The following is a 25247-nucleotide window of genomic DNA, read 5'->3' as shown; positions in this document are numbered from 1 at the left end:
GGTCCTATTCCCAGAAACTGCCAATAAAATGCTCAACAAATATCAGTGCTGAAAATTTTATGTAACCTTTCTTCTCACAGGTTTCAACTACTATCCATATGCCGAAAACTTCCAATTTTGTATTTCTACATTTTACCACTCTCCTGTACTCCAAAGTAATGTTTCCAAATATCTCCTGGGCGCTGCCACCTGGATGTACTACAGTTATCAATAATTGATCATGCCTAAGTTAAACTCAGCATCACCACTTAAAAGTATCTCTTTCTTCTCTAGATCAATTAATAGGCCAATCACCCACATCCTCAGTGACTTTACCTGTTGGTTAGCTTAAGCCAGTATTAGTTTATCCTTGTTCCTGTATCTTATTCAGTTTAGTACTTGTCATACCTTTTCAATACATTTTCCATTTTTAAGAAGTATTATTATTAATAATTGCCTTAAAATAATCTGGGTTTGGTAAACCTCCATTTTTTTTTTTTTTTTTTGCTTCTAGGTTCTGTTATGCTGTGATCTAGTAGTGTGAGAGAATCAATTAAGTAGACTACTCACTTTAACATGTAATTAATCTGGGAAACAAAAGAGACTACTTGTAACGCTTCTATCTTTTTCTTATCCTTTCCAGAGACAAGTTAACTGCATGTGGTATTATATGCATGATAAAAATAAAGTGTTCTTAGACATAAACAGTACACATTAAAAGGTACTTCCTTTTAATCTCGAGTGATGGTGGAAGTATTTGACACAATTGCTTTTGTAGGCCATTTGGTGTCCCACCCTATTGTCCATGTCGTATCTCACGGTCTGTGAATTTCACAGATTTGTTAACTGTCCATTTAGTGGGCATTGTTTAAATGTGGGTGAGTATAGGCTAAGTGTACAAAAAATATATTTATAGAAGAGAGGCTAAGAGGTTCTGCAATAGAGTATAGAGCAGCTTCAATACACTTGTTATAGTGATTTTATCTTATAGTTTATGCTGAATATTTACAACCAATTATTTCACTGATTGCTAGAACTTTCATTTTGCAATAAACTATTTTGCAGTAAAGAACCAAAAAAAAATTCAAGAAATAAAAATTTAATAAAAAAATCTATTACATCCACAATATTTTTGTTATCATCCACCATATGTGGGGCCACAGTGATATCATAAACACATGAAAAAATCATAAATCTGCAGGAAAAGCAAAAACATCTACATTAAAATTTTAAAAAGAAATCCATTCCAGCACATCATGATTTAATTAATAGTTATTAAAAGCAGGTTTACATGTCACTCTGTGAAATGTGACTTTTCTTTTAGATTAGTTGACTATTCGAATGAATTTCACTCTCTTTCCATCATAAGTTTTCTTGTGATTATATATACAAAAAGCATGGCAACAACTTTTCGTGAGTTGGCTTTATTTTCCGAAGAAGAACTTTGCAAATGGTCAAATCATGAGTGGTTTAAATTAGTCTTAACAGTTGTTTCAAATAGAAAGTCAGTAAGATTAAACTCCAATAGAGCTATATTCTTATCTAATTCATAGACTTTTGGAAGCTAATTGTTCTATGGTGAAAAACCTGAGATTACTGTGATTATGATTCCAACATATTTAAAATTTCTAACTTACGAATTAAAATGATACACTTTTAAGGAAAAAAATGGAAACATTTGTAGATTATAAAGTCATAGTAAAGACAATATTCTTTTTGAATTAATAAAATGTTTGGAGACTAAATATATTTGGAATTGGTTAAATAGATATAAAATTGATAATTATATCCCTCAAATCTGTACTATTTTACCAATGTAATAGACCTACCTGTATACTGTAACTTTTTTACATACACAAACACATACATTGAGTCTTTTCACACTGTCTCTCTTTGCTACTCATCATCAAGAAATTTATAGAAATGTTTAGCCTTTAGAAATCAACATTGTAAAAGATTTAAGCGCCTACAATGATATTGTACTATGTTGTGAAAAGGTTTTCTAAATTTTGGTCACTTTTTTTTTCAAAATTTTTTTGAAAATCTTTTTAAATTGTCAACTTCTACACTTTTAGAAAATCGAAATTATTGAACCCAAAACTTCAAGTAGGAAAAAAAATCAAACAAAAAAGGAACTTGGAAAATCAGATGACAAAAACTCAAAAGGATACATTATTTATTTTGGAAAACCTATAGTTGAGCTACAGAATAACTTGTTCCAAGAAAAATTTTTGAAGCTTCTCTTTTCTTTAATTGAATAAATTAAAAATATGTATCAAAATAGAATGAAATTGAGAAAGAATTTGTTTTTTGCAGCATCTAAGTTTGACTAGACATAGAAAAGAAAATAGAGACATCTTATTTGATGAACTTTGTTATATAAAAATATTTGTCAAAAAGGTTACTTGAAATAAAAGTAAAAAGGCAGTACTAGTGAAATCATTTGGGCTAAAATTTTTACGTTTCGATTAAAACACAGAATGCAGAATATCATTTATTTAGCATATAAATAAAATCACAGAATAAAGAATATCTTTATTGAGCTTACATGAAACAGAAAAAAACAGAAGAGTTTTCTCTATTAAAATATTTCTGGCCTACAGGTACATATTTTTATTTACACAAATAATTTTATTATTAAAAATAGCTTTTGAATAGAATTATTTTATTTATTGACTAATATAAAAACCCAATAAATTCATTAAGAAATAAATGTTAATATTATAAAAGTTTTATTATTTTAGAACCTCCTTTCATTTTTCAGAAGTTTTCTGATTTGGATAAAAATTAGATATGCTTTCCATGCAAACCTGACATCATAAAGCCACCTGGAAGTCTTCTTTCTCTCTCACTGTCCTGACTTAACATTTTCTTGTTTATCTTCGCTCAACTGTCTTAATTTAGGTTCTCATCATGCCTTGTAAAACTAGGTGGTAATCTCCTAGTTCATATCTCTACCTCTACTCTACTCAATTCATGATATCTACTGCTCTTATATGAATTTTCAAAATGGAAAATCTGATATTGTTGTTTACATGTTATATTAACATCAAGGCTACTATATTTGCCATAGTCTAAACTCCAAACTCTTTAAATGGAGATACAATGTATTCCATGGTTGAGTTTCTCCCTTTGTCTTCATCATATACCTTGTCCCACCTCACTCATCTCAGGCCATATGTTCCTCCTCTCTGCTTTTGCATATGATCTTTGTTTCTTCCTAGAGTAAACAACTCTGTCTTAAGTGCTTGGAAATCCTATGACAGATTTTCCTCTTTAATGACTTCCTTGTTCATGTCTCAAAGTTAAATTACACTTTTCTTTGTCTTATACTAGATATGTTCTCTGTGTGTGTGTGTGTGTGTGTGTGTGTGTGTGTGTGTGTGTGTGTGACTGAGAAGAGATACCGAGTATGACATTTATTTTGTATTTATATTGTCAATTGAAAATAAATACTCAGACATCTTTGTTTGCTCAGTGGACAAATGAATGAATGAAAGACCAAACTATTCACAGACTATCCAAGTCTAGTTATTTATATTATAGTATGTGATGTTTCTAATGGATATACAAAAATACACAAAACTAATGCAAAACTCAGAAAATATACAACACAAAAATTAAACTGATAAAGAATCACAGCAGATTTACAGTTTAATTTGTGTGTTTTTAATGTTTTGCTTCCTAGAATTGACAGTTTGCCCTCAAAAATGCTGATCACTAAATCTGTCAGGAACACCGCATTTATGTATTCTATTAGAGAATTTCTAGATTATTTAATAAGCTAATTTTGCATTACATTATCATTGTCCAGCACAAATAGCATAAAGTATTCTTATCAAAACTAATTTTTATGTTATAATTCATTTTACCTAAGTATTATTTTATTATTATAACTCTAGCAAATGTAATTTTTTTGTCTAGTTCTGTAACTGATATAACTATATTGCATAAGACATAATGTGGGGATTAAATTTCTGTATAAAGCATTTTTTGTGATCACCCAAACCCTGTTCAATGATTTCAACTTGGTCATAATACAGCCTAGAAGCAAGCAATAATTTATTTTATTCAAATCAAACATTTGTATCTTTTAAATTTTATAATTTTTATCTTCTTTTATTTGTCCAAAGGAGCTATTTAGAAATTTTGACAAGTATAAATATAGAATAGATAAAAAAATAGTTAAAATTATATTTGCTGCTTAATGACATATTAATTCTGAATACTGCCTTGTAACTCCATAAATAGTGAGTTAAGATTTATATGTATTATTATGAGCATGAGAGTTCTGGAATCTTCCATGCACTTCGCTAAATTTGATTAGAATCATAATGATGCAAATTGATGATGAAGTGACAATGACGATAGTAATAATTCTTTGAATTTCTTTGCAGATAACACTTTTTTATAGTTAGGTGTTATTAGACTTATATTGTTAATCAAAGAACTAAATTTAAGATAAGCGGCTTGACTAAATAGACTCTACTTAGAAAAGGTAAGATATAAACACAAGTTGCGTTTAATGGTTTTTCCCACTATATATGGGTATGAGTAATGAGATTTTTTGATTACATCTAAAACTTACAAAAATGAAATTAGTATCTTGATTTTTTTCAGGATAACGCATTTATAAGTTGAAGTAATGTCTTTAGTATCAAATTCTTCCTCAAATGATGAAATAGAAATCTTCCAACACTTTCAAAATAGCACATTTTCCCACTTTAAAATATAATGTAGTCCACTGAGCACTATCCATTAGGAGAACAATAATGTAGGTCCAGAGAAAGAGACTATTTATACATACTATTAACTCTTCCAAGTCTAAGAACATGTGCTGCACATTCAGGCACTTGGACAACTTTGACAAATTTGGAATTTTAAAAACTATGAAAGTTGAGTTTTTTCTAAAATTGCAACACTGACTACAAGACCAGTATGCAGATGAGAAAGCAGAGATCCGGGAATCATGAACACAAGGAGAAAATTATTTAAAACAATAATTATGTTATTATCTTACAGAAGAATAAACATATAAAGTTGAAATATTTCTCAGTAAACACTAAGATCAAGCTAATCTGTTTGGTACTAGAAAGAAAGAAATACATAAGTAATCCAGAATATAAACACCATTCTGAACATTAAAATCTGTAGCAAAAAATAATCCCTAAATTGATATTTTCTCATTTTTTTTTGTTTCTAATTGAGTTATAATATAACTCGTTGAAAGCTTTTTCTTTTTAATGGTTTTCTTGAGAAATCCTATTTTGTGAGTAGGAACAATCCCCAAACAGCTACCACTGACATTAAAACAGAGATAATGAGCTTAAATCATGGGCTCCATTTCCCTGTGTAAACAGCTAATAGTTTTTCAGTAGAGAAACCAGTAATGATCATACAGTCAAATCATAGCTGCATACCTGCCAAGTTACTGTGATTTTTGGCATCCTTGACATGCACTCTTAATTTGGCCAAATACTATTTCAGTTGCTGCCATGTCATTCCCAGAGGTACTCTTTGGCTTTCTAAATTGATCTGACATCTGCAGCGCTTCCAGGAATAAGGCTTAAAATATAACTGATTCTGTGGATAGGTATATATGACATGGGAATTTAAATACATATATATATATATATATATATATATATATATATATATATATATACACACACACACATATATTTTTTCCTTTGAGGAGTTAAAATACATTTCTTATCTACAACAAACTTTTCTTTAACATACACATTTGCTCTTCATCTAAGCCTTCAAGTAAAGATAAATATATGCTGAAAGTTCAAAGCTCTGTAGCTGTGTTGGTAAAATTTTATATTGCTGAAAATCAGATTTTTTAAAAAATAGCAGTGTTAAAAACTATCCTTTTTATTGTAGTTAAATATACATTACATAGATTTATTTCTCACAATTAAATCTCTTTACCTTGAGTTAGCTTTAAATTTCTGGTTTAACATTACTTTTCCTAACTAGAACCATGATATTCATTTTCATGCTATCCATCTATTTTTATAGACTTTCTAATAATGAGTTTAATAATTATGCTTTTTTCCTGGCTACATTAGTTTTTTTTTTTTTTTTTCAAAATTTCCCAATAATATCCTTCTAAATCTGGAACTATTTGAAATGATCCATTTTTTCCTTTGTTATTTTTTGCTATTGTTCTTGTTTTATGGATTTCTACTCTTGGTTACTTACCTGCTCTATATTAAATTTTCTCTTTAGCATATTTTTCTCTCTTCTCTTAATGCAGTATTTCTAATTCCCTATCAAATTCTCAAAAACAAATATATTTTTCTTATTATTTATTTTTTATTTTTTCTTATTTTTTGAGGCTTTATTTTAAACATTTTTTTAAAAAAGATATCACCCTATTGTTACCTTAATTATTTTCCAAGTGGGATACTGTGTTGATTTAGATTAATATTTCCAAAGGTTAATATATTAAAGGCTAACTAACTTTAGAATTCACTTGATTAAATACAATTAAGTAAGCTTCCTCACTGCAAAACTTTATAGAATAATCAACTAAAAAAATTTACAAATCTCTAATAGAATCTTCCAAACTCGTTTGTCTAAAGAATATTTTTATGCTTAAGAATCTTTTAGACTAGCATTTATCTAAACCCAATTAGGAGAAATGTGGATTAAATATTAATCACTTCAATATCAAATTACACATAAACTATCAAACTCTCTCTCTCTTCCCCCACCCCCTGCCCTGCCTGCCCTTCTCCTCTCTCTTCATCTGTCCCTCTCCTTCTCCCTCTCATCCATACCTTCCTCGGATAAATACCTAATATACTTTAATTATCCTAGGAGTAAGAGATAGAATGATGAAAGGGCAGAAAAGCTCACTGTTCTAATAGAATTTATAATTTAAAGGAGAGAAAAGCAATATGCAAGTAATATAAATTCAAGTAATGATGAGCACTATGTGTGAAATAAACCTATCTAGGTAAAACAGAGAGAACCGAGTTTTAGATGGATTGTCAGGGATGGTCTATCTGAGAAGATAACATCTGGACTGAGACCTGAGTAAAAAGAGAATGCCGCATACATGTGAAGATCAGAGGTCAGAATGCTCCAAGTAGGGAAAAGCAACAAAGCTTCAAGGATAGAAGTTAGTTTGGTGTTTTTCAGTAACGTAAAGCATCCTAGTGTGGCTACAGCAGATAGTGAGGAGGTGAAAGAGATAAGCAATACAATTGGAGAGGGAGGCAGTGACTATATTATGCAGAACAGTGGGCCCCAACATTTTTGGTACCAGGAACTGGTGCTCCTGTGAGAATCTAATGCCTGATGATCTGAGGTGGAGCTATGGAGGTGATGCCAGTGCTGGGGAGTGACTGCAAATAAAGGTGAAGCTTCCTTTGCTTCTCCGATGCTCACCTTCTGCTGTGAAGCCTGGTTCTTAACAGGACACAGATCTGTACTGGTCTGTGGCCCAGAGGTTGGGGATCCCTGATGTAGAGGATTGTATGGAGCTTGGATTTCAGTCCAAGTGCAACGAGAAGCCATTGGAGGGTTTAGAGCAGAAGGATGTCATGAATTTTAAAAGATCACTCTGGCTGCTGTGTACAGAATGGCTGATTAGGGAGCAAAAGTAGAAACAGACAAACCATTAAATAGACTATTGCATTAGCCTAGATGCATGAAGATTTCTTGGACTAGAGTAGTAGCAATGCAAATGAGGTGTATTTTGGAAAGAAATAACAGGATTTGCTGATGAGTAAAGTAAGGGAGCTGAGAGAAAGAAAATTAATGATAATTCTTAAATTAGATTAATTAACAGAGTGGATGTGATGCTATGTATTGATGTGGAAGACCAGAGAAGGGAAATGAGAGGATGACAGGAAGATGATTTATAATTTTGTTTTGAGATCCAAGTGGAGAAATCAAATAGACATTTAGATATATGAATTTGAAGGTGAGAAGAAAAAAGTATTTAGTATTGATGATATTAGGTCACCTAGAGGGAAAAAGTTGATAGGGAAGAATGTATGACCTAGGATCAAACCCTGGGAGGTACATATATTTTTAAAAATTTTAAGTTTAGAGGGTTTTAAATTACCTCGTATCTTGAGAAGTGGGTATATTTAGGAAGCTTCAGTATCCTCTGAGAATGTATGTATAGATATCCATTCTGGGGAAACCAAAGAAAAAAGCTATCAGATCAAACCAAAGCCAGATACTGGAACTATGTTCTTAAAGTATGTAACTTCGAGAGGCAAAAATCTGAAGTTGCATCATTCAGATTTGTATGTTTTCTGAGCCCTGATTATTTTCTATAAAGAATGGCCGGGGGGGGGGTGGGGAGGAGCTGGAACAAAGGGGTGAAGGGTTAAAGAAGTACAAATTAGTAGTTGGTAGATGGTCACAGGGATGGGGAGCAAGGCATAGGGAATACAGTCAGCATTACTGCAATGGTTAGGTGGAGAGCAGAGGAGAGAAAGAGCAATTAGGGGGATCTTTTCATAAACTATATAAATGTCTAACCAACATAGTGTATACTTGAAACTACTAATGAAATAATTTTTTAAAAAAGAATTACCATTTAATTCCTTGTATTTTAAGATATAGCACTTGATTTTTGGAGAGCAGAACTGAAACATCATTACTTGTGATCCAGGCAAGGAAATCCCGCAAGTTATGCAGGTCATGTACTAAGCAAAACTTTACATTACGAGGTCTATTAGAATAAGTGTTTCATTGCCATAGGGAATTTAGAAATTTATTTTAAAAATCTAATACTGCAACACATACAGTATTTGACAAATTCCAATCTGAAAATCTGTTTCAGCAGTTAAAACAATTGAATAGAAATCCAGTAGATCCACAATAATGAAATTCATCAGCATCTGCCTATCTATTATCTTTTATGACTTAGGCATTGTTATACTATCCATACTCAATTAACCAGTTTATATCGTCCTCTAACTTTGATCTTTAAAGAGCTTAAACTTCTTCAAAACATTTTATTTTCCATTTCTAGAAGAAAACATCTTACTAGTGTTATTATGTTGTTTCCAAGACAACCGAAAAAGAAATATAATGAAGTGATTCTATTTTAAAAGCTGCTTAAAATAGCATAGTTTTGGGGGAAACTAAAGATTGTGTTGTAAGAAAAAAAGACTACAATATTTAGTCAGTTATTAAGAAATTAACTGCTAGCTACATATATAACGATATGTTACGTGTGTGTGTGTGTGTGTGTGTGTGTGTGTATCATACTAATATGTTTCCACTAGGAAATAACTTAACTAGTGGGTTGGGTTGTTTTCAGCTCATATTTTATAAAATAAGTGTAATCACATTCTGACTTTTCATACTATAGATGATAATAGACTATACAGCCATAACTGTGGTGGTTTACACATCAAACTGGAACCAGGGAGTGTGTTACAAATTGTGATAGACTCTTATTTACAGTCTAAATCTGCTTTAGATTAGATAAACTCAGTTGTGAGTACTCTTTTGAATGATGACCTAACATAGCAGTGTTGAAAAGTAAGGAAGCAGAGGAAAATAGTACTATAACTGAGACTCCAAATCATTGCAGCAGGTAATGGAGAGAGAATTAAATATCAAATAACCAGCTAGACTTTGTCTGAGGGTACATAGCTCATTTGAAAATCAGTTGCTGTGATAAAAAGATTTTTTTACTTGGAGAATTATAAACAAATCTAAAGAAACACATTTGATTTTATCAACATTTTCAAATGACACAACAGTGCATCGACACCTTTCAGCTTTTTTTCCCACTTTTTTTCTCTTTAATAAAATGTATAATTATTCACTATTAGACATTTTTGGTAGCTCAATTATTATATAAAAGTACTTAAAGGTGTGTTATATCATTATCTATAAAAACATTTAATTCTTGTGCTTATAATTTTTTAAGCCTATAGACTTTTACTTTAGTGATTATAAATCAAATCGGGTTAATACATTTTGAAGACTTTATTAGGCATAGCACCATTTGGAGTAATTAGGGGTTGTAAAGAATAACAAACAGGGGTCCTGTTCCTGAGAAGCTTGAAACTTGGTTTGGGAAATAAATTAAAATTACATGGGAATGTAATTCTGACAGAACAGGGATTTTACTGCGGTTTAAAAAATATTTGTATAGATCATTAATAAATCAATAAATAATCATTAATGAAATAGGAAAGGCATAGAAAAGTTCAGAGTAATGTTACAAGACAGTGGAATAGAAAGGTCCAGCCTCACTCAGCCTCCCCATCTCACTTTATGGAAGTCCAGGAATCCAGCTGAAAGGTTCAAGCATGTCGGTAGAGCAAAAGATGCAAGAATAGATGCAGGAAGAAGGTAAAAAGAACAATTTCATTTTATCTGTGTCATCCCTCCTCCAAGGTGGGACAGCTCAGTACCATGCAGCCAGTGATTTCTCCTATGGAGAATAGCGAAAGCTAAGTGAGTACCTGGCTTCCACAGCATTGTGAGGCACTGCCCAGGAGGCTCACTTCTGTCTCACCCCACCCAGAACACTGAGGGAATCAGCATAGTTCAATTACTGGGGGCAGCTTGGAGCAAGGGAAATGGAAGGGGATTTGCATCAAGGAGAAAGTAAGAAACCTTTCTAAACTCATTTTATGAGACCAGTATTATCCCGATACCAAATCTAGACAAGGGCATTACAAGAAAAGAAAATTAAATGCCAATATATCTGATAAACATACATACAAAATACAAAAATACTCAAAAAATACTCAAGCAAATTGAATTCAATAGCATATTAAAAGGATCATGCACCTTGGTCAGGAATTTATCCCTGAGATGAAAGGATGGTTCATCATTCACAAATCAATATACCACATTAACATAATAAAAAATAAAATTATATAATTATTTCAATAGATACAAAAAAGCACTTGACAAAATTCAACATTCGTTCTTGATTAAAAAAAAAAAAGCTTTCAACAAATTAGGTACAGAAAAAATATACCTCAACATACTAAAGGCTATATATAATGAACCCGCAGCTCACATCATACTCAACTGGGAAAATCAGAAAACCTTTTTTCTAAGGTATGAACAAAGCAAGGATGCCCTCTCTCACCATTTCTATTCAGAAATATACTGGAAGTAACCAGAGCAACTAGACAAGAAAAAAAAAGTTATCCAAATTAAAATAAGAATATAGAATTGTCTGTTTGCATATTAAATGATTTTATATTATTATTATTATTATTATTTTGGTTACTACTTGCACAGGATAGAAAATAAATTAGACATTGCATTTGCAGATAATTCTCATATCTGTATTTAAGGACAAGTGGACTACATCTTGGCAAAACCAGCAATCTCAGTTTGCTTTGTCTCATTCATATTATCCATTCTCATGTACCAAATATGAGTCAGTTTGCAGTTATTTGGATTACTTAAAATAAATTAAGTGGTAATAGTCACACAACTCAGTGATATAATAAAATGCTTGTGAATTGTGTACTTTAAAATGTTGGATTTTATGGTATATGAATCTTATCTTAATGAAATAAAACTAATAGAAGAGTTGAGCCTTAATACCTAAATTACAATCAGATATTGGATAGAGACATTTTAAAATAATTATACAACTGTCATCCCATATACTTTTAATATTATGCCTGGTAGATAGGACATCTCCTTATAAAATGTTTCAATGTACTAGATAATTGGATTAGTTGATAATTTAAATTATTCTGATTTTAGGTTAAATCTGCCACTGTTGCTGAAGGGTTCATAGAAGACCAATTTGATGTCATTGTGAAGATGAGCACCTACCTGGTGGCCTTCATTGTTTCAGATTTTAAGTCTGTCAGCAAGATAACCGAGTGTGGACTCAAGGTAAACCCGTGATTGTCACATAAGGTGATCATCTTGTCCTGGTCCGCCTGGAACTGTCCTGGTTTTAAAACTAGAAGTTCACATTCTGAGAATTCCCTCGGTCTCGGGCAAACCAGGATAGTTGGTCATCCTGTTGCTCACATATACAGTGAATTTCTAATAATGAAAACAAGTGGAGAGGCTTGGCCTGGCCTGGGTCATGGTCCTGGCTCCACCACTAACTGGCTTTCTGACCTTGGCCCTGCTCCCTCGGAACTGATTTATACTTCTTTAAAGTGTATAAATTGGACTAGATCATGCATTGGGTTCTGGTTCTAGGGTTGCTTCTGGCTCTGCAATTTGGAAATGAATGTCACTGACTATCTGAGCAGGAGATTTCTGGCTGAGGGAAGAAAGGAAGAAAGAAAGAAAGAGCATTTCACTTAGGGTATTAAATGGCTCTGGGGGAGACTTTGGGCCAGGAAATACTGGAGAAAAAGATTTCAAGGAGCATTGACCCTGTCTACATACCATCATGTAGTGATTTTATATAGAGAAAAGGATAAAAAGACTCTAAAAAAAAACTGTTAGAATTAATAAAGAAATTCATTAAAGTTGCAGGAGGCAAAATCAATATGCAAAACTTTGTTGCATTTCTATATACTAATAACAAGTGTTATTAGTATAAGAAAATAATGCCATTTATGATAACATCAAAAAATAAGTATTTAAAAATAAATTTAACTGTGAATGTAAAAGATCTGTACATTAAAAGCTAAGAATCATTGGTGAAAGATTTTGAAGAAAATACACATAGAAAGAAAGATGTCTCATGTTGATGGATTGAAAGAATTAATATTACTACAATGTCCATATTACCCAAAATAATCTACAGATTCCATTCAATCCTTATCAAAATTCTTAACAAAATTCCAATGGCATTTTTCACAGAAACAGAAAAAAAAATCCTAAAATTCATGTAGAACCACAAAAGATTCTAGATAGCTAAAGCAATTTTGAGAAAGAAGAAGGAAGCGGACCACATAACACTTCTGGCTTTCAAATTCGATTACCAAGGTTTGGGATTCAAAATAGTATTGTATTGGCATCAAAACAGATATATAGACCAATGCAACAAAAGAGATACTTCACAAAAGAACAACATGTACATAGCTAACTCATCTTCCACAAAGACTCATGAATATAAAATGAGGGAAATATAATTGCTTCAAAAAATGGCATTGAGAAAACTGGGTATCTAAATGCAAAAGAATGAAATTGAACCCATATCTTACTATATACAAAATCAACTTGAAATGAATTAAAGATTTGAAACAGTGAAACTTTTAAAAGAAAACACAGAAAAAAAGCTCCTTGACATTGGTCTTGATGGTTATTTATTTTTTTTATTTGGATAGAAAATCAAAAACACAGCAACAACAGCAAAAATAATTAAGTGGGATTATATCAAACTAAAAAAAATAAACTTCGAAGCAAAGGAAAATATCAACAAAATCAAAGGCAACCTGAAAATATTTACAAACCATATATCTAACAATTGGTTAATAACCAAAATGAATAAGGAACTCATCCAACTCAAAAGAAAAACAAAACAAAACAAAACAAGTAATCTGATTAAAAAATGATTTAAAAAAACATATAAATGGGCAACAAGTATATGAAAAGATGTCCAATGTCACTAATCATCAGAGAAATGCAATTCAAAGCCACAACGAGATATTTCTTCATACCTTTTAGAATGGTTATTTTTTAAAAATGACATGTTGTTAAGGATGTGGAGAAAAGGGAACCCTAGCACATTGTTGGTGGGAGTGTAAATTGTTGCAGCTATTATGAAAAACAATACAAAAGTTTAAAATTATAAAAATAAGTGGTTCTATTTAAAAATGGAACTATCATATGATTCAGCAATTTCACTTCTGGGTATTTATCCACAGGGTCTGAAATTAGAATCTTGAAGAGACTGCACTCCCAGTGAACATTCACTCCCATGCTTACAGCGGCATTACTGACGATAGTCAAGACAGGAAAACAATCTAAGTGTCTGCTGATGGATGAATAGATAAGGAAAATGTAATCATATATATAAAATTTTATATATATGTAATGTGAATTATATCTACAATAAAGGCTATTATATATATAAATATAATTCAGCCTTTAAAAATGTAAATACTGTCATTTGCAACAACATGAATGGACCTGGAGGACATCATGCTAAGCGAAATAAGCCAGACACAGAAAGACAAACACTGCATGATTTCACTTACATGTGAAATCTAAAGTAGTCAAACTCATAGGAGCAAAGAGTAGAATGGTGACAACTAGGGACAGTGGGGAGGGGAACTGAGGAGGTGGTGGTCAAAGGGTATAATGTTTCAGTTATTCAAAATAAATACATTCTGGAGATCTATCATATAGCAGTGTCTATAACCAACAATACTGTACTGTATCCTTAAAAGAAGGTGGAACTTATGTTGTGTTCTTATCTCTCTCTCTCTCTCTCTCTCTCTCTCTCTCTCTCTCTCTCACACACACACACACATGCACATATGCATATACACAAATAAAAATAATAAAGGGGCAGGAGGAAAGTTTGGGAGTTGATGGAATGTTCATGTCTATATTGATGGTGGTGATGTTTTTAGGAGTATATACTTACTCCTAAGTTCAACCAGTTTTATACATTAAATATGAACAGCAGGTAAATCCCACCTCAAAGTGGCAAAAAAAAAAAAAGAAAAGCAAAAATTCCGACCTAACTCATCCATGTACAAAAATTTAGGTGGAAAATGGTTACGTTAAATAATTCTATGTTCATCTCCAAAGCTGTCAAAAGTTCCAATGCTTTTGTAATCTATGTTTCTTGGCTTTCCTTCTTTATGAGGCATCATAGTGAAAATAGATAAGAAAAAAGCAAATCCTACCAAGAAAAAGGTTTCAATAAATCTATCTCCAATTTAATTCACAAAAACAATAAATCAATTAAATCCAACAATTATGCATTTTGTGCCTAATATGTGCAAGGCACAATGTTAGATATTTTTTTCTAATAAGGTTCTGACTACATTTTCCTACTTTACTTGCTTATAGGATTGACCAAATATAGACTGTTGGAACTGTGAAAAATAGTAGGCTGCCAGACTGACTTAATCCAGAAAGGTCATTTATTTCTTACTCCCTATGACAATGCTCAGGTTATTTTGCATACCAAACAGCTCTAAATTGGAAAGAATTGCCAGTTCCATAGAAACAAGGTCAAAATGTAAACATAATACAAATTGAAGCTCACCATCATGTTTTACTAAGGCATATAGGCGAAATGGCTGTAGTTTACAAATTAGGCACTTGTTTGATGGCTTAAGATTTTTTTATCGAAAAAACAATGAAAGTATGAAAATACTTAAATTACAAAATACAAAAAGATTCATAATCTCATTCTCCTCTTGTTACTCTTTTGCACACAAACAATTAACATTTCATATTAATAGTCGAAATGTCTTTATGTTGCCAATATTTCTATTTCTCTTAAAAAACACCTATTATCTTCCTTGTCCAAAAGGATAGCAATTTGTCATATATTGCTATTGAGATTGGAAAAGTGGTTAGCCCATATACGAATGTGTTATAAGTGTAAAATATGAACCAGATTTCAAAGACTTGGTAGCAAAAAAAAAAATTTTTGTATTACTAACAATTTTATATTAGTTATAAGTTGAGGTAAAAATATTCAGAATTTTTAGTTAAGTGAAATATATTGCTAAAGTTAATTTTACCTCTTTTATAATGGTTACTAGAAAAATTCAAATTGCATTTGGCTTACATAATATTTTATTTGAACAGAGCTGGACTATGTAATAGTCATGTTTTACATTTAATGCTCAAATAACATTCCTATATATTAAATCATGGCAGCATTATTTCTTTATTAAATCATTCTAACATTGGGATTCTGGCTGATTTTACCAAGTTTTCCAATTCTGGGTAATGCCATGACAAATAGTTTAATGTTTATAGCCGTATACTTCTATTAAATGATTTAATGAGAATAAAGTGATAGAAACACATCAAGCTAAAGGTCATAGATATCGTTATAGGTCTTGTTACATATAAATACATTGCATTTTGTGAAAGGATTATATACAGTTATGGTGCAGACAGCAATAAATTAGTACACCATGTTCATCAAAACTATTCTAGAATATGTTTAAAAGTATTGTAACTTTCATGAATATAAAATGGTCTCTCAAGGTTACTTTAATTTACATTTTCAGTTTTTACAGAAGATAAACACTGTACTTTTATATTTATTAATTAATGAATCTTTTGCAAGTTATCTTTTTATATTTTGCTTATTTGAATTTTTGTTTTTTATAAATCTGAAGGAAATGTGTCCATTTTAGTAAAAGTGATGAGGATATGGATGAGATTGACAATTGTTGATTGCTTACTTTTTTCCAAGTACTGTCTAGTAACTTTACATATTTACATTTAATCTTTACATTAACCATAGATTTAGATATTATTAATCCCATTCAAGTAATAAGTTTACCAAGATGAATGAATCTACTATAAGAAATGGCCTAGGCACATTGTCTTTAAAGTCTGCATTCTTTCTACCAATAATTTGTCTTGTATAATAAATCATTATTTTTGTCTATTATGTTTGATGTTTTGACTATTTTCTACTTCTTTGCTGCCACTTAAGTATCAATTTTGCCATTTAAAAATAACAGACAAACAAATAAAACCCTCTCCTATACTTGTAGCAGTATCTCTGGAACTTTTTAATGTGGCAAAATGTTTGGGGAGGAATTCTTAAAGAATCAGAAAAAAAGAGGTAAAAATGTTAGATTCTAATAAAAGATTAGGAGAAAAAATGAAAGTTATAATTGATTTGGGGCAAAATTCTATAATGTAGGCATTTGTGGAAAGATTATACTGCATTCATTCAATAAATATTCAATTAATATATAAATAATCTAGGTGTTAGGGAGATACGGTGGAGGTGCCTCCTTATCCAAGTGACTTATTCAAATGACAAAGAACCATAATAAGAGCAAAACAAATGCTGCCTCAGTGTCACAGGATGATTTACAAAAACAGTGATATAAATCTCTATAGATGAGGAGGGTTTTATTTAGTAACCAACATATAAGAAGATCTTCCCGGGCACAGCAAATAGCATGAGCAAATAGATAAGAAAGTACTAGACATTCAAAAATGCTAAAAATCTGTTTTATCGATGCTTAGATTATTGGGTTGGATGGGCAGTGATGTTTTAGAAAAGGTCTTAATTACCATTTATTGAACACTTTCTGTGTTCCCAACACTGTTTTGCATATATTTTCTCTAATTGCCACAACATTTCTCTATGATCCTATTTATAGATGGGGATCCTTCTCTTTAAAGAAATAAATAACTTGTTTAAGATCACACACAACTAGTGAAATCATTACATCAGTTGCTAACCCAAATGTTTTTTTACTACAGGGTCTCACTTTTTAGGTATCATGTCCCTAGGTTCGTGAGAGGGACTTTTAGATATTGTGATGTATTTGGGGGGTAAATATTATATTTTAAGAATTTATTATATTTTAATGATGCTGTTCATGGCCTGAAGCCCTGGGAAGCAAAGAGCCATGTAGAAGGCTACTATGGTAGATCCAACAAGAATCAATGAAGACTATAGTCAAAGCAGTGGAAGTCAGAATGAATAGGAAGGGGAAGTTTCAAATCTACACAATAGTTACAATAAATAGAACTTGAAAAACGACATACATTTAAACAATGAAGGAGAGGCATAAAGTAAGAATGACTACAATTGTTCTAACTTTGAAAACTGGTTGATGATAATTATGCTATTAATGTGAGATAAGAAACAGAAAAGAAAAATTGAGTGAAGAAGAGTGTGAAAAGCCAGTTGGAAAGATAAGTCTGGCTTCTAAGTGAGAGGGTAGGGCTGAAAATACACAGTTTAGTCATTGACCGGGGACTGTCAGTTAAAGCCACTAGAAGATAGGAGACCAAACATTCAGCCGAATGTGATGATTCTAAAGGGACAGTAGAAGAGAAGACTTTGGAAGTAGCAACCAAGTCTGGCAGGCAGGGGTGTAAAAAAGATACAGGAGACCAAGAAGGGGTCGTCAGAGTTGGGGTATGCAGGAAGAGAACAAAGAAAGAAGTAATATCAAGAAGACACTACGAAAGAGTTTTAAGAAGTAAATAAATTCCCAGGTCTAAGATAAATAAGATATGGGGCCCTAATGCACAGATAGTGACTAGAGTTAATAATATTTCATTGTATACTTGAAAGTTACGAGAGTTGATCTTAAATGTTATCGCCACACACAGAAAATTGTACTTACTTGAGGGGATAGAGGCATTAAGTAACCTTCTTGTGGTAATTATTTTGCAATTATCCAGGTGTATCCAATCATCATATTGTATAACTTACACTTACCTATGTTATATGTCAATAATATCCCAATAAAACTGAACATTTTTTGAAAAGAACTAAAGGTTAAATGCTACAAAGAAGCAGACCACTGAAAATAAAAAAGTTATGAAATTTAATAATTGAGAGGTAAATCTGATAATGTTAAGGAAAGCATATTATGTCTAATGTCTGTATGGGGGAAATTCATATTTAAGTTATATTTCCATTTAAAATAACAAAAATAAGAATAGTAATAACATTACCTGCATGGTATTTTACAATTTCCAAATATAGTTATTCATATACTCTTGTCTGAAGAACAATCATTCTCTTTTGGGGAAAATTTCAGCAGCTTTGAGAGCAATGAGAGAATCTAAGCCTCAAAGCTAGATCCCCTATTTCCAGACCCCACACTTTCGGATTCATCATAGGATGCCTCTTTTATTTCATCAAGCCCTAGTTATTTTGGACAGTGAGAGGAAGGCTGATGTTCAGCAGAATTAACCCAAGATTTGGCATTTGGGCTTGAATAAATTCTGGATATGCCATATATAAGCAGTGTGAGCTCACTCTCTTGTCTGAACCAGAGAGTAATAATACCCTTACTTGAGCTTGACTGAAAATTAAACTTGAAAGCAAGTGAACAACATGTCATAAGAAACTGTCACTAAATAAGTTTCTTCCTCTTTAAGTCCTATAAAAGAAATACTGTATATTTGTTTTAAAATATGACAAGTTGTATTTGTAATAATTATTTTATTAGCTAAGTGTGCAATAAATACTGCAACAACACTGGAATTAAAAATAAATAAAGCAAAGGAATGAGGCCATGTTCACAATCAGAAAAATATCCTGTTATCCAGTCTCTCTCTCTATAACTGTCCTACAGGCTACTATGTACAGGATTGAATATTTCAATTGTAAATCTCATTTTTTAAAATAAATTTTGGTCTGAAATAAAGTGCTGTTATCACTAAGCATTCAATAATATTTTTTTCAAAAGCTCTCAACATTTTGTCCCCACAGTTAGATACACAGACATATTATAGGAAAACCTATAATATTTTCCTATACATGAGAATGATTACATTCTTATTTTTAATATCTTGTATAAAAAAAATCTCTTCTGAAGTGATCATTTTATGGAAATATTTAGAATTTTTCATAGTAATGGTGTCTAATAGAAATGGAAAAAACTAAAAAGAAGAATTATATTTCTGGTTGTGCTCCCAAATAGCTGTGTTACTTCTGACAAACCAGCAAGCTTTCTTTTAGAGATCTTTTTCAGATGAAGATAACAGCAAAAATTATTAAATATTTATGTTAATTTCCATGTATTATTTAATATTTTCAAGAAACATATGAAGCAACGTTCTGTAGATGAGAAGACTGAAGTGCATGGAAGGTTTAATTCACACTGCCAAAAAATGCTACACCAGAATTAAAGCCAAGGAATTCTGACACCGGAGTTTATGCCTTTGACTACTGCTGTCCTGACATCCTAGAGAGCTGAAGCTATAGATTTCTAGAGACAGAAGGGCATCTGGAGAGGACAAACACATCAGCTGCCCTCACGTTACACATCACAACAATGACACATGGAGAGGTTACTTATTGTGCCAGGTTAGGTCACAGTAAGATCTGGACCTATAGCATAGCTCCCCCAACTTTCTAATTCCTGTTTTACTAAACTGCCTTTATCCCTCTCTTCTGAGCATAAGATCCTGATTTTATAAAGCCGGTTTAATAAAGGTTAATCTTGTAACCGCAGCTTCTAAGTGGCATAGAAGGACATAATTGTTATTGTGTACTTTGACATACAGAATAAAATGTCATGAAATGGCTCTCACAGATTTTCGGATCCAAAATTGTTCCAGTTATTTTAACATTACGGTTCTTTTATGGGTTTCATCAGATTTTGAAGTTCAACAGGATCATTTAATAAAAGGCTGAAGCAGAGACTATTCTTATGTGCTACCCTAGATTTCCTAGTCACTCTACAATTATATTGGCCATGTGACTGCCAGTGTAATACAGATAGGAGAGATGTAAGAAATTCACTGTTGTAACCATTTAAAACACCCATCATACCTCTGGCCCTCTTTCCTGCCATGGTGGCTTGGAAGCATGTTTTTCCAAGAACATGGCTAAAGATGGAAACAGTTTAACACCATGAATCAACGCTTGGAAGAGACACACCCAGCAGAGACACCTGTCATGAATCAGATGATGCTTCCATGAAAAATAAATATTTAAAGTATTAAACCATTGGTATGTGGGTTTTATTTGCTTCTTCAACATACTCTAACCTACTCTGAGTAATAAATCATATTGGTTTTGGAAATGGAGTGCTACCATAGTGAAAAGCCTACAATTGCTATTAAGTAGTTTAGCAAATGAATGGCCACCAGTTAGTAAATAGCTATAAGAGGCTGAAGAGATAAAGATAATACATATTTTGCAATAGGAAATCCTTTAGTAGTATGTGTCCGCGGTGACATGAAACACAGTTCATATTTTACCAGATGCTCTTTAAGGTAAGACTCCTGAACTCTAACGTCTTTATTGTTTCTGCTACAGAAAGTTATAATAGAGTTTTCATTTAGATTCTTAATTAAATTCTCAAAAGCATTTATAATCTCTATAAAATTGGAATTATAAAAGTTATTTCTCAAGGTCGAGGACAAAAAACAAAGTATTTGAAAGCATTTAGCATCAGTTAATATTTAAATGAGCCTGTGCAACTTGAGTGTAGAAAATAAACGATGAGAAGCAAACTGTGTTCATTCGTTTCATATATATAACGAAGTATACTGTCATTGGTTAAAAGCACACATTTTGGAGTCCAAAAAATCTGAGTTTAAATTACACTCAGTAATTTAACCTTGCTAAGCTTCGATTTTATCTAAAAACTGCAGAAAATAAAATTACTCCAATTGTTAGTTAAATTAATGGAAACATATATGTTAATTAGCATATTCTGGATGATAAAAAGTGCTATGATATCCGTAGCTATTTTTTTATTTCTGCAAGCACTGCCATGATCATCATCACTATCTTTATATATGTTTCATTACCTTTCACCAAAGATAATAATGAACACAGTCTTTAGATATGGACTCAGCCGGACCTTTAAATTTTAAACAATAAAGTTATCAGAAACACATATGTTATATGTAGAGTGACTCCATCTTTCAGTGGGATGCTTGGTTATCTGAAAAGAATCTTTTGGAATTTAAAGGATTTCAAAAGTGCTCAAAAATTATTTTAAAATCTGGTTATTGCAAAGTAAAAAAATCAGTTGTGTTATTCGACATTAATATGAAGAGTAAATAGACTGTTTATGGGAAAAGGTAAACATAAATTTCAGAACTAAACAAAATAACATCACCTTTAATGTCCAACTGAAACTCAGCGTTAGACATCAGCATTATCTACATCATTCTCTGTCTTCTTCAATTAAAATTTTAGGGTTTTAAATATGAAACCTTTATGTTATTCAATAAGGTTGCAGTTTATTTCTGTATTTAATCTTGGCAGATTGTCACCCATTATTCTGAATGAGTGTTCATTAATTTGAAGTATGAGGTTGGTAATCTGTTAGTCTTTTTTTTACAGTACAGCTGAAAACCATTTGGCTCAATTTGTGACACCTTTTCACAGGATTTTTCATCCAGAGGCCTCTCAAAATTCTTAACTAGCCTCATTATTTCATTTAAAAGTTTTGTGAGAGATTTTTTAAAGTGTTCCGAAACCTCATGAGTTGACCGAGGGTAATGTCAAAACACTTGAGCAGTACTGGACAGCAAGGAAAGAATGCTGGGCAGGAAGCACTTTGCAACAGGCTGTGAACAGTGAGCTTCGACAATTTCTCTGCCACTCAGAACTTCCGAACCACCCTGAATGTAAGCCCCTGCCTCCTGACAGTGTATACTGGATCATATCAAAATTCATGAAGAAATATATTTATATGCATTTGTATAAATAGTATTAATTTCTCCATTTTTAAAAAAGTGTATAAATTTATCTATATTTTAAATTGAGAGACAGTTGTGAGGAAAAAAGATTCTTCTCTAAATATTAGATTTGTTAATCGTATCGATGAATAATTTGTCAGAGCACAGGTATGCAAACCATCTTAAGGAAGAGGAAGGGATCTGTAGTTATAAGAATTGATTCTATCTTGACCGAATACATGAAAATATATAAAGTGGATGTCTTTAAGAAGAATTAGTTAGACATTAAATAAATCTAAAATTATTGAGCACCTACTACATTCCAGGAAGTATTATAAGCTCTTAAAAGTATCTTGTATTTAATCCTCACACAAATACTATGAAATAATATTATTATCATATTAAAACTGAGGCATAGAGAAGAAGAAGAAAATTTGTCCAAGGTTATTTCTTCCAGAAATAATTTTTTAGATGAAAAAATTTTCTTTGTTGCAATGTTTTCCAGTTAACTACTTTATTGTAGGGCCAGTGTTTACCTTTAACTGTAATTGATATTTTAGATGTTTTTAAAATCTCATTACATAACTAGATTACAAATGTTTATGACAGTCTTTAATAAGAACATATTCTTCTTTTTACATATTCTATGTATTAATTTTAGATGTTTGTGATTTATGAAATATTTCTATTTGTTGGAGGAGAGACATAGGTCTTTGAGATCATTTAAGAGAATGGTACTCCAGATTCTGGGAAATAAACTACAATTATCACCATTGTTACTGCAATTCTTTTTATCAAATATCACCACAGGTAATAGAAAAATGTAAATTTCTCAGTGAATTAATGTAACTATCACTGAGAACAAAGACTATCTTTACTGCATTTAAAACATTCCCTTAGCTATGGAGCCATATTAAAAAAAAATGGATAACACTATGTTAACATATTGGAGAATATATTGTACAATCTGAAGGAATAGTTAAATAAATAAAAAGGAGACAGTATCAAATGAAAAACAATAGCCACTATAATAGCAAATCTTCAAACAAATATTGGAGCTTGTTATCTATAAAATTCTATGTTAAGCACTTCAGGGAATACAAAGATGAATACATTTACAATTCAGTATGCAGGGAAGAAAGTGCACAAAAATCAGGATATGGTAAGTATAAAAATTAAGGATGTTAAGTATAAAAATATTGACAAATGCTAATGGAGATCAAGAGAAAAAGATATCACATATGTTTAGCTAAAGAATTCAGAAAAGAATGAATAAAATAGCTTTCATAAATCATATCTATGATTTCAACATTTAAGATGGAGGAGAAGAAGGATGTGGAGTCTATCAAGCAGAGAAAATGCATGAACAGGTTGTTTGCGGAAGGATTACACAAAGGAAAATGGTAGGAAAATAGAAAATAGTAGAATTGGGTATGTTTAGATAACTAGGTGGAGATGAAGGTACAGGAGATGATTGGGTGATAAATTGTTGAATAAAGATATATATTCATATAAATGTCTTATATTCTAAATTTAAAAATATATATATATATTTCCTTAGTAAATATGTGTGTGTTGGCCTGATTTTATACACAGGCATTCTCAGAATTCTTTTAAAACTCATCTTCCCATTGGCTTCCAATGTAAGAGGCATATCGCTAAAGGGGATGTGGGTAGAAAAGGTGGATTCCCAAAGTGCAAAACAATAACTTCTTGACGTTCACCATGTCTGTTTTATCCTGTTTAAACCTCTCACACTTTTGTAAACATGTGTATTTGCTACTTTTCAAAACTGAGCCTCTCCTTTCGGCCTCAAATTCAAGGTTGGTGTTTGTGATCCTTCTAGAGGTTTTAAAACTTTCCCATCTACTAAACACTGGGATCCCTCAGATGTGTGACTCCTTTGGCTAAAACAAAATGAATATCTGGATTATTTTTCTCCTTTTCCATGTTTCCTATCATCCTTTCAATCCTATTTTTTCTATTGCCAATCCATCTCTTACCTATTAATTTCTTTCCTTGACATCTGTTATATATGGTATAATCTGAAAGATGATGATATAGTTGAATTAACAAAAAGGAGACTTACGATTAAATGAAAAACTATAGTCGTATCATGTTCTTCAAGCCTCGCATCATAATTTCATCTGCATGAACATTACACAGAACTTTTTTACCTTTAAACATCTCAAATTAGGTGCTTTTTCTCTACTATTATACATTTTTACCTTTTCTTTTTTTCAGGTGTACTAAATTTGCTCTTTGTATTCTTAGTATCAGCCCCGCCCCCTGCCAAATTACTCATTTCTTTAATCTCTAATTATAATCAACTTCAGTATTCATCATGACCTTTGTTTCCACCACCTCAAATATCTCCAGTTTCAGATTTCCCCAGAGTTTATTGTCTTTTCTCTGTTCCCAGGACATGAATTATTGCTGATTAAAGATGTAAATAGATGAAGCCAAAATCCCTTAAAAAAACATGGTATTCATCTCTTACTGAGAACTCACTATTGCAAAACATTATTTAATTCACACATTTTTTTTTCCCCGTTTCTCCACATACTCCCACGGAAGCAATACCAAAATTTACATAACCTCATATGTTTTAAAATTCCCAATTCACATAAGCACATTTTAATAACAACTCCCAGCATGTACTTTCTCAGGTAATATCCTCTCAAACTCAGCAAAACTACATTTACAGTATTTATCTCTTACTCCATCATTTGATCTCTTCTGGATTTCAATCCCAATATCTGTATTTTAAAATGCTTACCTTACCATAGACTTAGCCCTTTACTCGCCAATGTCTGTTCCCCAAAAATGAATGTCTACCTGAATGTTCCACCACAAACTTAATTAAGACAAAAATCTAATGTATCACCTCTTTCTCCTTTTTTCATATACTTGCCATAGCAAACAGTCTAAACTTTTAGACCATTTTTTCACTTGTTCTCCTATCAGTTGTCAAATGCTTTAAAATCTCCTTACACAGTATACACGTCATT

General features: G+C 31.7%; 1 long non-coding RNA gene across 1 annotated transcript in view; it reads right to left on the bottom strand.

Moving 5' to 3' along the window:
* Positions 1-5399: 5399 nt before the first annotated feature.
* Positions 5400-25247, bottom strand: part of LOC118601643 — a 125891-nt gene continuing 106043 nt past the window's right edge. Inside the window, exon 3 of the long non-coding RNA XR_004950432.1 lies at positions 5400-5556. This is a non-coding gene — a long non-coding RNA (uncharacterized LOC118601643). The remainder of the gene's footprint in view (positions 5557-25247) is intronic.

Source organism: Rousettus aegyptiacus, unplaced genomic scaffold (assembly GCF_014176215.1).
Source record: "Rousettus aegyptiacus isolate mRouAeg1 unplaced genomic scaffold, mRouAeg1.p scaffold_m13_p_4, whole genome shotgun sequence".
In the NCBI taxonomy this organism is placed as follows: Eukaryota; Metazoa; Chordata; class Mammalia; order Chiroptera; family Pteropodidae; genus Rousettus; species Rousettus aegyptiacus.
Note: the sequence above shows the minus strand (reverse complement) of the source record. Positions and strands in the feature narration are given on the sequence as shown.